Source organism: Loxodonta africana, chromosome 14 (genome assembly GCF_030014295.1).
Source record: "Loxodonta africana isolate mLoxAfr1 chromosome 14, mLoxAfr1.hap2, whole genome shotgun sequence".
In the NCBI taxonomy this organism is placed as follows: Eukaryota; Metazoa; Chordata; class Mammalia; order Proboscidea; family Elephantidae; genus Loxodonta; species Loxodonta africana.
The window spans coordinates 77,221,168-77,236,669 of NC_087355.1; the positions used below are offsets into that span (position 1 = coordinate 77,221,168).

The window sequence follows — 15,502 nt, forward strand, 5'->3', positions numbered from 1 at the left end:
AAAGTGTATGAGCCTGAAATAAATGTCAGTAACTCTCATTAAGCTCAAGGTGAGAAACTACACCTTCACGCATGTCCTGCCGCCCAGAGTCTACCGTCATGGTAGGCCATACGTCCTGTGAGGGGTGCTAACGTAATTCCCTTACCAGAGCTGCCTGGAAAGTCATTATTTTGGGATACCCTCCGACGTCCCTCATGGCTAGAAGCTGACTAATTGTGAGCAGAGAAGTACTGGACTAGAAATGCCCCTGTCTGTACATCTGGCCTCACTGTCAAACCAAGTACTCATTTCTGTAAGTTCTTTGCTTCTGTGAAGCAGCCTGGCCAGCCTGCCGTGGGCGGTGCTAATAACGAACCAAGCGGAGAGCACGGACCGGGGGTGAGGCGCGGACCCAGTGGGTGGAAAGGATGGGCTTTTTAGCCCCATTTGGTGTGACGAGAAGGCTTTGAGAATGGTTCGTGAGGTTTGCTACCACATTTGCTTTCTCAGTTTCCATCGAAGATAAAATTCTGGATGGACAGAACCCAACCAAGAAAAGGAAACACGGACAGGAAGCCTGATGACAAATGCAACTCATGTTATTTCTAAAGTACTTTGTACTTTACAGAGTATTTTCCCCAGAACGCTTTTAAGAGCCCTTTGAGCTCTCAGCATGACAACTCCTGTTGTTAGGTGCCATCGAGCCAGTCCTGACTCATAGTGACCCTGTGTACGACAGAACAAGGCACTGCCTGGTCCTGCGCCATCCTCACAATAGTTGCTATATTTGAGCCCATTGTTGCAGCCACTGTGTCAGTTCGTCTCGTTGAGTGTCTTTCTCCTTTTCACTGATCCTCTACTTTACCAAGCATGATATCCTTCTCCAGGGACTGGTCACTCCGGATAACAAGTCCAAAGTACATGAGGCTAAGTCTCGCCATCCTCGCCTCTAAGGAGCATTCTGGCTGTACTTTTTCCAAGACAGGTTTGTTCATTCTTCTGGCAGTCTATGGTATATTCAATATTCTTCACGAGCACCAATATTCAAAGGCATCAGTTCTTTGGTCTTCCTAATTCATTACCCAGCTTTCCCATGCATATGAGGTGATTGAAAACACCATGGCTTGCATCAGGCACACCTTAGTCCTCAAAGTAACATCTTTGTCTTTTTCCTGGGTATTATGGAAAGATCATAGACTTCAGAATGTTTCCAAAGAGAATAGTGGGAAGCAGCATCTTACTAGTAGCGTGACCTTTCAAGTAAATCTACCACACTGAGCCTCAGTTTCCTCATACAACAAAGAAAAAAAAAAGTGGGCCAGAAAAGAAAAAAAAAAAAAAAAAAACGATAAGTACGAAAGTCAAGCTAGAGGCTACCTGTAGGGAAGATGAAGGGGTGGTGCTCTGGAGGGTCTCTAAGGTACCTGGTGGCTGTTACAAGGATAGTTCATACTTCAGGCTGTACGTATATATTTTGCATATGCTTTATGTAGGATATATTTCACTACAAATTTTTTTAAAAGCAACTCCCTTTTGATCTAATTACTAGTTTATGGAAAATACAAAACCAGTTGAAACCAGTTACTGTCATGTCGACTCTGACTCATGGCGACCCCAGGTGTGTCACAGTAGAACTGTGCTCCATAGGGTTTTCAATGGCTGATTTTTTTTTTTTTTTTTTTCAGAAGTAGATTGTGGGAAAATACAAAGGGCAAGTTCGGTGTAAGCAATCAGCAAAGTCTAGACTTTGGGAAAACCCAGAGGACAGGTGACCTTGTTTCTTCAACACAAAATTTCAGGAAAAAGAGAAGTGATGGAGAAGGAATCTGAGTATCTTAATGCTGCTGTAAGAGAAATAGCACACATGGGTAGCTTTAACTAATAAATTAATTTTCTCAGAGTTCAGGGGGCTACAAGTCTGAATTCAGAATGCTGGCTCTAGGGGAAGGCTTTCTCTCTCTGTTGGCTCTAGGGAAAGGTCCTTGTATCTTTTCACTTTTCGTCTCTTGGTTCCTTAGCGATCTTCAGGTGGTAGGTATCTTCCCTCCTGTTGTGCTTGCTTCTCTGTGTCTTTTTTATCTCAAAAGTGCTCTTTTTTATCTCAAAAGTGACTGGCATAAGACACACTGTAGGCTAATATGGTCTCGTTAACCTATTAATGAGAAAGTCCTGTTCCGAAATAGGATTACATCTACAGGTAGAGGTGTATAGGATTTACAACACACATTTTTGGAGGACAGAATTCAATCCATAACAGAATCTATAGATCACAAAAGACTTTAAGAGACGTTTTAACCAATTAGAATATATGGGCCTTGTTTGGATACTCATTCAAACAAACAAACAAACTACAAATTAAATAACATACACCATTGCGGACATGTGAACCCTAATCGCATGTCTGATGCTAGTGAGGGTTTACTCTGGAGTTTTGGGTATGTGGTGGTGGTGTAGTGGTTGTGTTTATAAAGGCAGCCCTAGTCTTTTAGAAAGGTACCTGGGTGGCACAAGGGGTTTGCCCTGGACTTCAAGCCTATAAGGGAGCCCTGGTGGTGCAGTGGTTAAGCGCTTGCCAGCTTACCAAAAGGTCAGTGGTTTGAACCCACCAGCCGCTCTGTGAAAGAAAGATGTAGCAGTCCATTTCCATAAAGATTACACCCTTAAAAACCCCGTGGGGAAGTTCTCCTCTGTCCTTTAGGGTGTCTGTGTCAGAATTGACTCGATGGCAATGTGTTACTAACCTAAAAAAGGTTGGCAGTTTAAATCCACCCAACAGCGCCTCAGAAGGCAGGTCTGGCAATCTGCTTCTGTGAAGATTACAGCCAAGAAAACCCTGTGGAGCAGTTCTACTCTGTAACACCTGGGGTTGCCATGAGTTAGAATCAACTGGATGGCAATGAATTTGGTTTGCCTTTTAGAGGTAGTTAAAATATTTACGGTTGAAGCAAAAAAAAAAAAAAAAAAAGACAAAAGTGAGGCTGTTTAATTAGAGTGACTCCAGGTGCTAAAACAAGTAAACTAACCGTTTTAGTAGCTCGGCATAAAAGATGCATGTCCAGGGGGGTGCTCTGGCCAGCAGGTGGCTTTTCCCCAGGTATCTCCCAGCTTGTTCTTCTGACATCCCGAGGACTTGAAGTCCATCCAGGTGGCAGGTGATGGAAGGGATGGTAGAGAAGGCACATCCTCCTCTTATACACCTTGCCCTGCAAGTGCCATGTGATCCCGTCACTCACATTCTGTTAGGGAGAAGTGGTCACATGCCCCTGTCTTAGAAGCAAGGGGGCTATGAGATTTAACCCCCAATTAGGTGGCCACTTCCCAGAGATAACGCTGAGCTATACGATGGGGACCAGGAATTTTTGCTAGACACTTTCTGCCGTAAATACCTCCCTTTAACATTGTATTAGGATAAATGAGAGTAAGTTTAGGAAAATAATCTTGTTATGGTGTGTGCCACAAACTGTACCCTGCATTATGTGTGGATTTTTCTCTCTTGGTCTCTTTTGTAGGAGCCCTGGTGGTGCAGTGGTTAAGCACTCGCTGCTAATCAAAAGACCGGCAGTTCGAACCCCCCAGCTGCTCCATGGGAGAAAGATGTGACACTCTGCTCCTGGAAAGACTACAGCTTTGGAAATCCTGTGTGGCAGCTCTGCTCTGTCCTATGGAGTCTCTATGAGTCAGAATCTACTCGATGGCAACGGGTTTTGTTTTTTTTTTTTGGTATTCTCTTTTATAATTGAACTTCATCTCATTGGGTTATTAATTTTTTGCGTATGTGTATTTTTCTTTACAAGCTAATATGTAAACTCCTGAACTGGTACCATATTTTACATTTTGGGGTGGGATTAGGGTCAGATAAAGAGGAGCAGTGGTGGTTCAGTGGTAGAATTCTCACCTTCCATACACGAGACCTGGGTTCTATTCCGGGCCAGTGGCCCTCATGCATAGCCACCACCTGTCAGTGGAGGCTTCCATGTAGCTATGATGCTGAACAGGTTTTAAGACAGTCTAGGAAGAAAGTCCTGGCAATCTCCTTCTGCAAAATTCACCATTAAAAACCCTACAGAGCATAGTTCTACTTGGACACGCATGGGGTCACCATGAGTCAGAGTCAACTTGATGACAACTGTTGGTTGATTTGGATGCCAGCTGCCTTATTTATGGTGGTGGCCTGCCTGCCCAGTGGTGATGGGTGAGCATGGTTAATATGAAAGAGCCTCAGCCGGTCCCATGCCAGATGTTGGGAGCCAGGTTTTTACTGCCTCTGGCTCTCTGGCCTTCTGTGTCAGGGATGACACCAAATGTGGCCGGAGCTGCAGGTCATGTTCCACCCAGGTTCTCCAGGATCAGATGGAATAGCAGCACATCTCACTGCCCTTCCCCCACATATGCACCCTGGGGGTCTGGAACAGTCTGCACGTGGGCAGGTTTGTTTCAGGGCTGCTTCTTAGCATCCCTTGTGCTCCTGTGAGAAGATGTTGGCCGCCATGTTATCTGTGGTGTTGTTAGTTGCCATTGAGTCAATTCCAACTCCTGACGACCCCATGTGTACCAAGCAGAACTGTTTGATAGAGTTTTCAAGGCCGTGACCTTTTGGAAGGAGATCACCAGGCCTGTCTCCCTAGGTGGGGTCAAACCACTAACCTTTCTGCTCGTAGTCAAGCCACTAACCTTTCTGCTCGTAGTCAAGCGCGTAAGTTGCACCACCCAGGGACTGCTAGTGTTATGTATAACAGTGGAAAACCAGAAATCAGTTCAGTGTCCTGTCACAGGGGAAGGGCAGAGGAGCTGAGCACAGAAACAGAATTCACGATAGTCTTCTGACCATGAAAAGCATGGTTAAAGATTGCCCCATCACGGGAAAGAAGGGCAGGATGCAAACTGTTCAAATGGCGTGATGCAGTAAGAACACAGAAGGGTGCCATGAAAGGTCAGATGAGACACCCATGGATCAGTAGTCATGTCCTGATCAGCTGACCGTGCCAGGCTGGGAGGCAGTGGAGGCTCTCGCGAGGAAACGTCCATCTGTGTCCCTGACTCCACTAGCAGGCTCCTGGAAGCCCTGACAGCCTGGCTCCCGGGCCGGCCCTTACCACCACGACACACAAGCAGGCTTGTGCACCGACCCTTCAATGGCATTCTGAGTATTTATCGTCCTGAGCAGTCCAGAGGAAGGTTTTGAGAGATGCCAGAGGGAAGGTACCGGAATGTTTCAGGTGGAAAAAGCTCTGCTCCAGGTGGTGACAGCAGTGAATGGGTGAAAGAGGGAGTGTCTGTTTGTGGGGCGCCTCACAGATAAGGTACAACTCGATCTCCAGCCAGCCTCCTGGGGGGAACCCTGTTCTCACCTCTGAGCTCTGGGGGCTGCGATGAGTATTACACATGAGAAAGCCTCACGTCACCGGGACTGGCGATCAGTGTTGATGTCTGGAATCCACGGCCTTTTCATCCCCACTTAAAATTCCCTGGCTCTCACAGTACCAGGGGCTGGGCTGGCTGGGGAGCAGAGCTGGCGGGCCCTGGCGAAGCTCTGATTGTTCCTTGACTATCTGAGGATGATTCATAATGATCGTAGCAGATGAGGCAAGAAGTCCGGGGCTCAGCGTGCAGCTGATGGTGGCCTTTCCCCCAGGAGGCAAGCCTAGTCCCGGGAGGACTAGCTGGCCCCGCCTGCCCAGTTCCCAGCAGTGCGGTCAGCAAGGAGCGGTCTTTATCGGCGGGCAGTGGTTCCGGTCTGTATGTGGACGTCAGAGCTGCTGCGTCTGGACCAGCTGGAGGCAGGGCTCGGGGCTCTGGATGCTGTGGCCTCTTTCCGGTGGAGGCTGTGGAAAAGTCTGATTGCTGCAATGTGGGACTTGTTTTATGGAAATTGTTTTTTTATATCTGAAAAAAAAAGTAAAGAAAAAAGTTATAATTTGCTATAATCACACTCATTTTAAAAATTGATAATATAAAGAGTGAGGGTAACCAACACCACCCTGAAACCCAATCCACTCCTTCCTGAAATAATCACTGTTATCAGTTTGGAAATTTATGCAAACGCAGTGTGTGTACTCGTAAACCTCGCAGGAGGAGAAACAAAGCCCTGAATTGTAGGTTTGTCAATTTCTGTGGTGAGGTCCCACCATGGCCGATTTCAGGCCACCAAAAATTGAAAAGCCAGGTGGCACAATTCCTGAATATCTAACAGCTAATTGGCTTTTGTAAGCTGGTACATGATCACCGGCGCACACTTTTTTTTTTTTTCTCTTGGGAAGTTGAAACTTGCATTTTGGTGTGCATGTGTCATTTCTGTTTCCTGTGTCACAGACCGCTTCCAGGTCAGCACAGCAGATCCACTTCGCCCTCCTCCCTCGTGTGCTGGGGTTTTCGTGAAGGTGCACCATGTTGCCTCTGGAAGTTTCTTGGAAGGGCAGAGTCGGCCCCTGGGAGAGAGGGCATGACAGCGGCTTTTGGTGTGCATGGGGCTGGGCTGGCTCCAGCAACACCTGTCCACATCTCAGACCTGGGGCTTTTACTTGGTGTTTACTCTAGCTTCTGGCCTTTACGAAACATGCTGTGTAAGTAACCTAGAGCACAGTTAACTCTGCTGGTTATACTTCCCTCCATTCTTGCTCTTTATCAGATCCCATTAGATAATCTCATTTTTCCTCTGGGAACGTTTCTTGATGGTACTTCCTCTTCACCACCCCTCAACCCTGCTTCCACTGCAGGCTGGGCAAAGTGCCCCTTCTCCATGATGCCTTAAGCTCACGGCCCGCTCCTGTGGTGGTGCTCACCTCACCCTGTTATTTATTGTGTGATGTCTGCCTGTTGCTTGTTGAGAAGCACAGAAGCCATGGATAAGCAGAATGGCTTCTCAGAGACGTCCAGCCCTAATCCCTAATGTTATTAGGCCTGTGGGTATGTTACGTTCCACAGCAAAATTAAGGTTACTAATCAGTTGACCTTGAAGTAGAGTATCCTGTATTATCCAGGTGGGCCCAGTCTAATCACGTGACCCCTAAAAGCAGGGAGCTTTCTGACTGGGATCAGGAGGTGGAAGAACAGGCAGATTTCGTGAGAAGGGTTTGGTGTGCCGTTGATGGCTCTGAGATGTAGAGGCCCACAAGCAAGAACCAAAGAGAGGCCCCTAGTTGCTAAGGGTGACCCCCAGCTGACAGCAAAGAAACAGAGACCTCAATCCTCCAACCTCAAGGAACTGAGTTTGGCCAACAAGCTGTATGAGTTTGCAAGCTGATTCTTCCCAAGCCTCCCCGTAAGAGCCCAGCAGCCGACACCTTGATTTCAGCATTATGAGACCTGGAGCAGTGAGACCAATGGAGCCAACTCAGACTTCTGAGCTCCAGAACTCTGAGATAATAAATGCGTGTGGTGTTTTAAATCGCCAAGTTTGTGCTCATTCGTGATTGGCAGCAGTAGGGAACTAATACAGGAGAGGCATTAGGAGGAGCTGGGCCCTCTTCTCATTTCCAGACCATGTTTCTTCCTTCCTGGGGGCCCCAGGGGCCCCCATTGGCTCACGTACAGTCTGTCCCAGCCCCCTCCTCTTGGCTTCCCATCTTCCCAGCCCCTCCTCTCCCCACACGCCAGCACTGCCCCTCAGTGGATTTTGCTCCCGATTTCAGACCCCCTGGTATGTTACAAGGAGCCCTGGTGGCGCGGTGGTTAAGCACCTGGCCGCTAACTGAAAGGTTGCCAGTTTGAACCCCCAGCGGCTCCAAAGAACAAAGATTGGGCAGTCTGCTTCCGCAGAGATTTACACCCTTGGACACCCTATGGGGCAGTTCTACTCTGTCTTCCAGGGTCACTCTGCGTAGGAATTGACTTGACGGCATCAGGTGGGGGTGTGTCTGTGGGATGTTGCAGTAGCTTCCAAAGGAGCCTGCCGGTTCTGGGTTCTCCCTCTTCCCAGTCCTCCTCCACACTGCTGCAAGTGAGTTTCCATGCAGCTTTGCTGAATCTCCCCCTCCTGGTTACAGCACCCCGCAGTTTCCCTGTGTCCACTGGGCCAAGTGCAAATCCCTCAGCCTAGAATTCACAGCCCCTACTCGGGACAAGGTCAGCTTCCTGAATGGTGCAAACGGCTAAGCACTTGGCTACTAACCAAAAGGTTGATGGTTTAAACCCATCTAGAGGTACTTTGGAAGAAAGGCCTGGCAATCTGCTTCCCAAAGGTCACAACCATGAAAACTCTTAAGGAGCAGTTCTGCGCTATAATACATGGTGTCACCGTGAGTCGGATTCGACTCGATGCCAACTGGAACTGAAATTAGAAAGTCGGGACAGGAGCACCCTCTCCAGCCTGACTTCCCAGGACTTTCTTTTGTGTGTTTGCATTCTCTTGCTGTCCATGCGTCCCCAAGCATCCACAGCCCACTGATATCAGCTCTCCTGTGTGCCTTCTCGTCTCTGCAGCCTTCGTGGGACCCGCCAGAGGCACTGCGATGAAGGCCAGTGGTGATGCGCTTGGCTCTTCTTCCCTTTAGATGGAACTGCCCCTAAGCAGGGCCTTTGTTCCCCTGCACCCTGCAGGGCCTCGGCCATTTGACGCTGCGAAGATCCCCAGCACTCACACACTGGTCAGGGGACATCCGAATGAAGGAGAAAGGCCCCTGAACATTGAGGGCCTGCACACCATATTAGGTATGTTGCTGACAGTTGCTCATTAAAATACCTCTTAAGTGAGTAGACAGTGGATTCATTTTGTGCTATTTTAAAATGGATACCTCTAAGAACTTGAAAAATCCCAAAAGTATTTTTAGCACAGTCTCCCCACAACAGCATTTCTGTTTGCAGGGGTAGCTTAGACAGTCTGAAGGTGGTTCCAACATTGACAAGTAGTGTTTTACTCTATTTAAAAAAAAAAAAAAAAAAACCTGCAGTTGAGTCAATTCCAACTCATAGCAATCCTATAGGACAGAGTAGAACTGCCGTATAGGGTTTCCAAGGAGGGGCTAGTGGATTTGAACTGCTAACCTTTTGGTTAGCAGCTGAACACCTAACCACGGCGCCACCAGGGCTCCTATTTGTGGCATAGTATTCCTGTCCCCAACTGTATACTGATATCGAACACTATTGAGCACATATTATGTATCGATCACTGAGGATTAGCACATTTGAGCCTTACAATAATGCTAAGAGGTGGGGATGACTGTTATCCTCATTTTATGCATGAGGACACGGGCACAGAGAGGTAAGTGGTTTACCCAAGGCCACACAGCGTGGTAGTAGAGCCCAATTTCAAAGCCAGGCAGGTTGGCTTTAGCGCCTATGGCATCACACCTCCAAGCTGTACCACGTCCTTTTGTGGCTTTTGGTCTGCTTGTCTGGGAGGGAACCCGCCATCCCCGGGTGCAGATGTCATCACCAGTGGCAGCATTGCTGCAGTTCCTTGCTTGTTCCTGTGCTTAACACATCACATGTGCACAGGGCTTTCCCCCTGTATTTTTTTCTCCTCACACTGGATGGGGCAAAGGATTATCCCCACTTCATAGATATGTCCCCGATGAAATGACCAAGTCCAGAGTCACAATCCCACCGGGCTCAGAGGGCTGCAGGACTCACTGCCCCCCCCCCCCCCCCGCCCCATGTCACTTTCCCACCAACCTGAGTTGGAAATGATATTTTCTTTGGAATTTCATTTTTGGTTTGTGGGTTTTCCATTTGTGAGTTCTCATCCTTGGTTAGAATAGGGTGGCCTGCCTTCTTTTTTCCCCGGCTGGGGAAACATGGGGTAGGGAGGGAAGAAAATCTTTTCCTATGACATCTTAGGGAAGCTTGCCAATGAGTCTGTCCTGATGGCTGCTGGCTGGAGGCCCGTCCCCATCCTCCAAGGCCACGTCCGCAGCGAGCAAGCACCGAGGAAGAGCCAGTGCCCAAGCCTGGTGGCCCCCGTGGCCGCGAACCAGGCAATGAAGGCCCCAGGCAGCCCACCCTGCCCCGGACCCACTGTGTCTTAGATTACACACTTTCTCTTGGCTCAGAAAGGCCCACTCTGCTGGGAAGCAGCCTATATCCTGTTCCCAGTCCATCCCCCTCTTTGCTCCCCCACAGCTTCATTACTTTTAATAACTACACAGGAAGTTCCTTTCCCTGCCGTGAAGATGGTCATCTCATTTTTCAGCCTGGGTGTCAACTTTTTCTTCGAATCCCCTAGAGCCTTGACACAGCGTATGAATCACATTGTAGGAGGCGAGCGCCTGGCTCTAGATTAGACAAGGCTGATGTTCACAGGCAGGCCGGGCCTGGGACTGGCTGTGTGGCCCTGGACAAGTTCCTCAGCCTCTCTGAGGCTCCTTCCAGATCCTTGCCTGCAAAAGGGAACTAGAGTAGCCCCAGCAAAGTCAGTGGGGGATGAAAAAGGCACACTACTCCCAGGGTGTATACAGCAGGCCCAGTGCCTAGCTACAGGACACTGCCCTTGGGTGGTGGCTTGACCGAAAGGGTGGTGGAAGCCGGCATGACCAAGTGGGCGAAGAAAATGAAAGATAACGTGACTAAGCCACTTTCCATTGAAAAGTGTATGATCTCGGCAGTTTCGCTCTGAGGTACTGGGTCCACAGGGCAAGTTCAAAAACTTGCCTTTACTCTCATTTTCTAAAGGACCCAGGCTGGCAGGCTTGAGTGTCTAGCGTCAGGCAGCACCCAGATAGAATCAATGCCCCTGCCCAGCTTCTCTGCAGACAGTGAGGAAGAACCGGGGCTCTGGGGTCAGTGGTCTGAACTCCACAGCTCACTGGCTCCCAGACACTGGGTGTTTGGTTTAACATCTGTGCCTCGTTTTTCTTGCCTGAAAAATGGATATAAAAGTACCCCTTAGCTCACCAAATGATCCTGAGGATTGATGAGATAATGCTTGCGCAGAAATTAAAAAAGTGCTTGGCGTGTAGTAATGCAAGGTACTTGTTAGTTATACTATTACCACGGATCCTTCTGTCTTTCTGCACACGTGTGTGCATGTGTGTGTGCATTGATGTCTGTTTCTCCACTAGAATGTGAGGAACTCACAGCTTTGAGCATGGTCTCCGTAGGGCGTGTGGTGATTTGACAGCTGGATTGTTTCCTCTATCTTAGGTAGAGGGGACCCGAAATGTGATCAGAGGAATGACCTGTATCAGAGTTTATTAAAGATACTGGCCCCGGGGCCCCAGCCCAGAACCACTGAATCAGATGCCGGGTATCGGTTCAGGTCACTGTTTGGCCTTTTCTTTCCACTCTCAACCTAGCAAAGACAGCAGTCCTGCAGAAGCCTGTGTGGAGGGGGTTTGCTGCTTGTTGTCCTTATCCCAGTGTAAATGAGGATGTTTTTGCATGCGGAGGGTGTGGGTGGGAATGGAGCCTTTCCTCAGCTAACAAGAAGCCTTTGCGCACACTTTGCCTCAGGTTTATGGAGCTTGGAAATTCAAGGCAGGTTGCATTCCTGCCTGTGAAACCGCTTAATTCATACTCACTCTCCCCAGTCAGGCTGCTGGTTGAGTCTAGCTGTTTGAGGTGTAGCTATGTGTTCCAATTCTGTGTTGGGTAAAAAACTCAGTCAATAGCCACACCTGTGTTAGTTCTCAATCTGCAAGTCCATGCTCGGGCCAGGTAAGTATTTGTCTACACTCACCAGGGCCATCCACACCTAAGATGCCCTGAAGAATTCCCTGGTAAGGCTCAAATCTGGTATCAGGTGCACTTTGTAAGTGTTCTGAATTTTTGGCTTGTTACCTCTTCTCCGGGCCCATGCTATATCAGCAACGGCAGAGGCTTAGCACAGTCCAAATAACCTGTGTTCAAATTCTGACTGAGATACTTAGCTCCGTAACTTCATGTAAGTAACACAACTATACAGGCCCTCCCTTTTACCTTCTATAAAATGGGTGTAATCAACTGATTGCATTAATACCCTAATTCTTACCCCATTCCCTGTCCCTTTGGTGCTGGACTGGACCCTTTGACTCGCTTTGTCCGATGGGACATTGACAAACAGTTGTAAGCAGAGATTTGAAAAAGTGTTCTCATTGGCACCATTTCACCTCTGCCATCTCCATGAGAAGGAGATGGCCAGGCTGGTCCTCTGTTTCCAGGAGAAGGATGAGAGATTGGTAGGGCAGAACCAGGCTGCTGCAATTGTCCAGAATGACACCAGCCTAGACCAGCTGACACCCAGTGAACTCCCAGAGCTGTAGTGAGCCAGCCAAGATCACCAGAGCCGCCCACCTGCCCCAAATGCATGGGCCCTAAATCCTCGTGGCTCTGAGGCTTTGTTGTCATGCAGCACTGTTTTGACAGTAGACGGAATGGGAATATTAATACTAACTATGGGATGACTTGAATTCGGCGAGGGCAGGGCTGTCTAGTAGTGCGTGCATTGCCTGGCACATCAGATCCTTGTTGAGTGGTTGGATGATCTTGTAAGGACAGATTAGGTAGCCCGTCTATGAAAGCATCTAGCATAACGCCTGTCCTGTTCACTCAGAACATCTCCAATCAACTGGGATCTGTGCCATTCCTCCGTTCAGCCAGTTTTCTGTAGGACCAAGAAGCCAGAAACCAAACCAATGGGCATTGAGTTGATCCTGGCTCAAGGTGATTCCATAGCCCTTTTTTCTGAGTCATCTCTGGGTGGATTCGAATCTCTAACCTTTCAGTTACCAGCTGAGCTCATTAACTGTTTGTGCCATCCAGGGACCTCGATGAGGCAGAGGTGCTGTTTTTTGGACATGCATTGAGTGAGGGAGTGAATGAATGAGAGGAAAAGAAGATGTGTCTTTCTGCATGAGAGTGTGTGTGTGTGTGTGTGTGTGTGTGTTGGGGAGTGGAGTCGCTGGTTTCCTAGCTTTTTGTACGTCTCTATTGATCCACCGAGTACTTTGGGTCCCCAAGCCCCATGGCGAGTCTGTTATGTTCATCAAGAGGAAGACAACTTGCTGCGGTCATCAGTTTGGGACCGTAGCATGGATGAGCTAAAGAGCCGGCTGTTGGTGGTGTTGTGTGGCGTCAGTCGATTCCAACTCATTGCGGCCCTATAGGACAGAGTAGAACTGCCCCCATAGGGCTTCCTAGGCTGTAATTTTTATAGGAGCAGATCACCAAGACTTTTCTTCCATGGAATAGCTGGTGGGTTCAAACCGCTGAGTATTTAACCATTGTGCACCAGGGCTCCTTAAATAAAGAGCAGTCTCCCTGTTTTGGGCCCTTGTTCTACATCAGGCTGGATTCTCACTGCAAGACTTTGCAGGGAGGAATTGGTATCCTGATTTTAAAGACAAAGAAACTCAGCTCAGAGACTCCCAGTGACTTATCCAGGACACACCTCCAAGAAGGTTGCCGCAGGAGCTTTTATACTCAGGGCTCCTTGAGGGCAAAGGGCGGTCTCTTGAACCCTATCACCTCTGCAGCACCCTCAGCAGGTGGCCAGGCCAAACCCTCCATTATTTGTTTATCTATTTTTATTGCTGTAAAATATATATCACGCATTTGCCAATTCAACCTTTTTCACGTGAACAATTCAGTGACAACAGTTAGGTCCATCGTGTTGTGCAACCAGCTCCAGTGCCCGTTGCCAAACTCTCTGTCACCATAAACAGAAACCCAGTGCTCCCTAAATGAGGATTCCCCCACTCTCCCTCCCTCCGGCCCCTGGTAACCACTCATAAACTTGGATCTCTATACATTTGTCTATTCTAGATATTTCACGAAAGCGGAATTGTGCCACAGCTGTCCTTCTGTAATTATTTCACTCAGCATAGCGTTTTCAAAGTTCATCCATGTCATGGCATTTATCAGGACTTCATTTGTCTTTATGGCTGAGTAATAATTCATGGTATGTATGTACCACATTTTGTTTATTCATTCATCTGCTGATGGACGTTTAAGTTGTTTCTGCTTTTTGGCTATTGGGAGCAGTGATGCAGTGAACTTTGGTGTACGTACTTTCAAGTCTTTTGCTGTACCTAAGAGTGGAATTGCTGGGTCGCTGGGTAGCTCTGGAGCCCTGGTGGTCCAGTGGTTAAGAGCTTGGCTGCTAACCAAAAGGTCAGCAGTTTGAATTCACCAGCTGTTCCTCAGAAACCTATGGGGCAGCTCTACCCTGTTGTATAGGGTCACTATGAGTCGGAATCAACTTGATGGCAATGGTTTCATGTTTTTGTTTTTTTATGGTAGCTCTATGCCAAACCCTTCATTTTATCCATGAGGACATTCCCCCAGAGAAGGGAAGCAGCTTCCCAAGGCTTCACAGCAGCCAGGACGACCATGTCACCTGTCACTCCTTCGCAGGTCCTTGGTGTGGACTGTGGAGATCTCATAGCCAGTAGGAACTGTAACCAAGGCCTTAGTTATGTCACCTGTGAAATGGGGCTATCGACAATGCTTCTCTCACAAGGTTTGGAGACTGAGTGAGCTCATGGCTAGGAAAGGACTTCATGTTTGCTAAAGCAGGGAGTAAGCGGAAAGGAGATAACACCTTGGTTACAGTTTCCCATGCAGGCGTTCGTTAGTTTCCTGGTCTCCACCTGAGCTCCTGAATGTAAGCAATAGGACACCTGGGACACGTGAGGGTTCTTGTACCCCCATATGGTACCCTCTTGTCACAGTTAGCATAATGAGGGGTCGTGGGGGTTAGAAGAATCCCTGGCACTGTCCGCCTGTGGGTGAGCAGCCTCTGGACATCCCCACTCAGGAGCTGAGGAGGGAGGACCCCGGCTCCCTGCTGCCCCAGCCCTGACCTGCCCCTCCCTGTGCCTGCCGTCTCCAAGAGTGAGCACCAAGGCTGTGCCAGGGAGGTTCCTGTGCCTCCCCGGGTCTGGCACCGGCTGGGCAGAAGGCAGGAGGGGGTAGCGGGCAGAAAGCCCTGCCTGGGCAGCAGCCCTGGGCACCTGCCACCCTCATGTGTTTGCTCAGCGGGTCGGGGCGAGGAAGCAGGATGCTTGCTGTTGGGCCCTGGGTGTTCCAGGCCTCGGGGGCCAGCTGTTGGGGCTGGCAGCTTCTCTGAGGAGCTGTCTCCTGGCCCTTTCTAAACCTCCCTCTCTCAGCCACCCCCTGGGAAGGTAAGGTATTAATGCCCTACCACCTAACTATCCCAGGGGGAGGAGGCAGGAGGCCCAGCTAGCGTGTGTGGAACAAACACTGGCAGCAGGCCTGGCAACTCAGAGCAGGCACCCTGGTCCCCGAAGAAAGCCCCCCATACTTACACCCCAGGCGCCCTCCTCCAAATGCCTGCCTCTTCGCAGGCCCATTCCCAGCCCCTTTGCCACGTCAGAAAGAGTTTGCTGGAGTTCTGGCTAGATCCCCGTGCTGCTGGAGCCTTCAGGGACACCCTGCCTGTCTCTGATTAAGTGTTAGGAACAGTTTCAGTTCATCTAGAGTCAAAGTACAGCCACCTCCCTGTTAGAACCAGGCGAGAGACTGATTCTGAGGCCATTTCTTGCAGCAAGAGTGGTTCTGCCTTGAATCCTTTCTGGAATAAAAACTTTGCGGTGACCAGCCCATGGGGAGGTTTACGGTTAGCAGAGCGCTTCTGCGTGCATTAACTCAC

General features: G+C 49.0%; 1 protein-coding gene across 1 annotated transcript in view; it reads left to right on the forward strand.

The window, feature by feature from the left end:
* The window catches only part of MYC (MYC proto-oncogene, bHLH transcription factor), a 295,153-nt gene that overhangs the window by 242,987 nt on the left and 36,664 nt on the right, over positions 1-15,502 (forward strand). Inside the window, exons 17-18 of the mRNA XM_064268071.1 lie at positions 3,489-6,539; positions 8,398-8,625. The gene's annotated coding sequence lies outside the window, so the exon portion shown is untranslated. The remainder of the gene's footprint in view (positions 1-3,488; positions 6,540-8,397; positions 8,626-15,502) is intronic.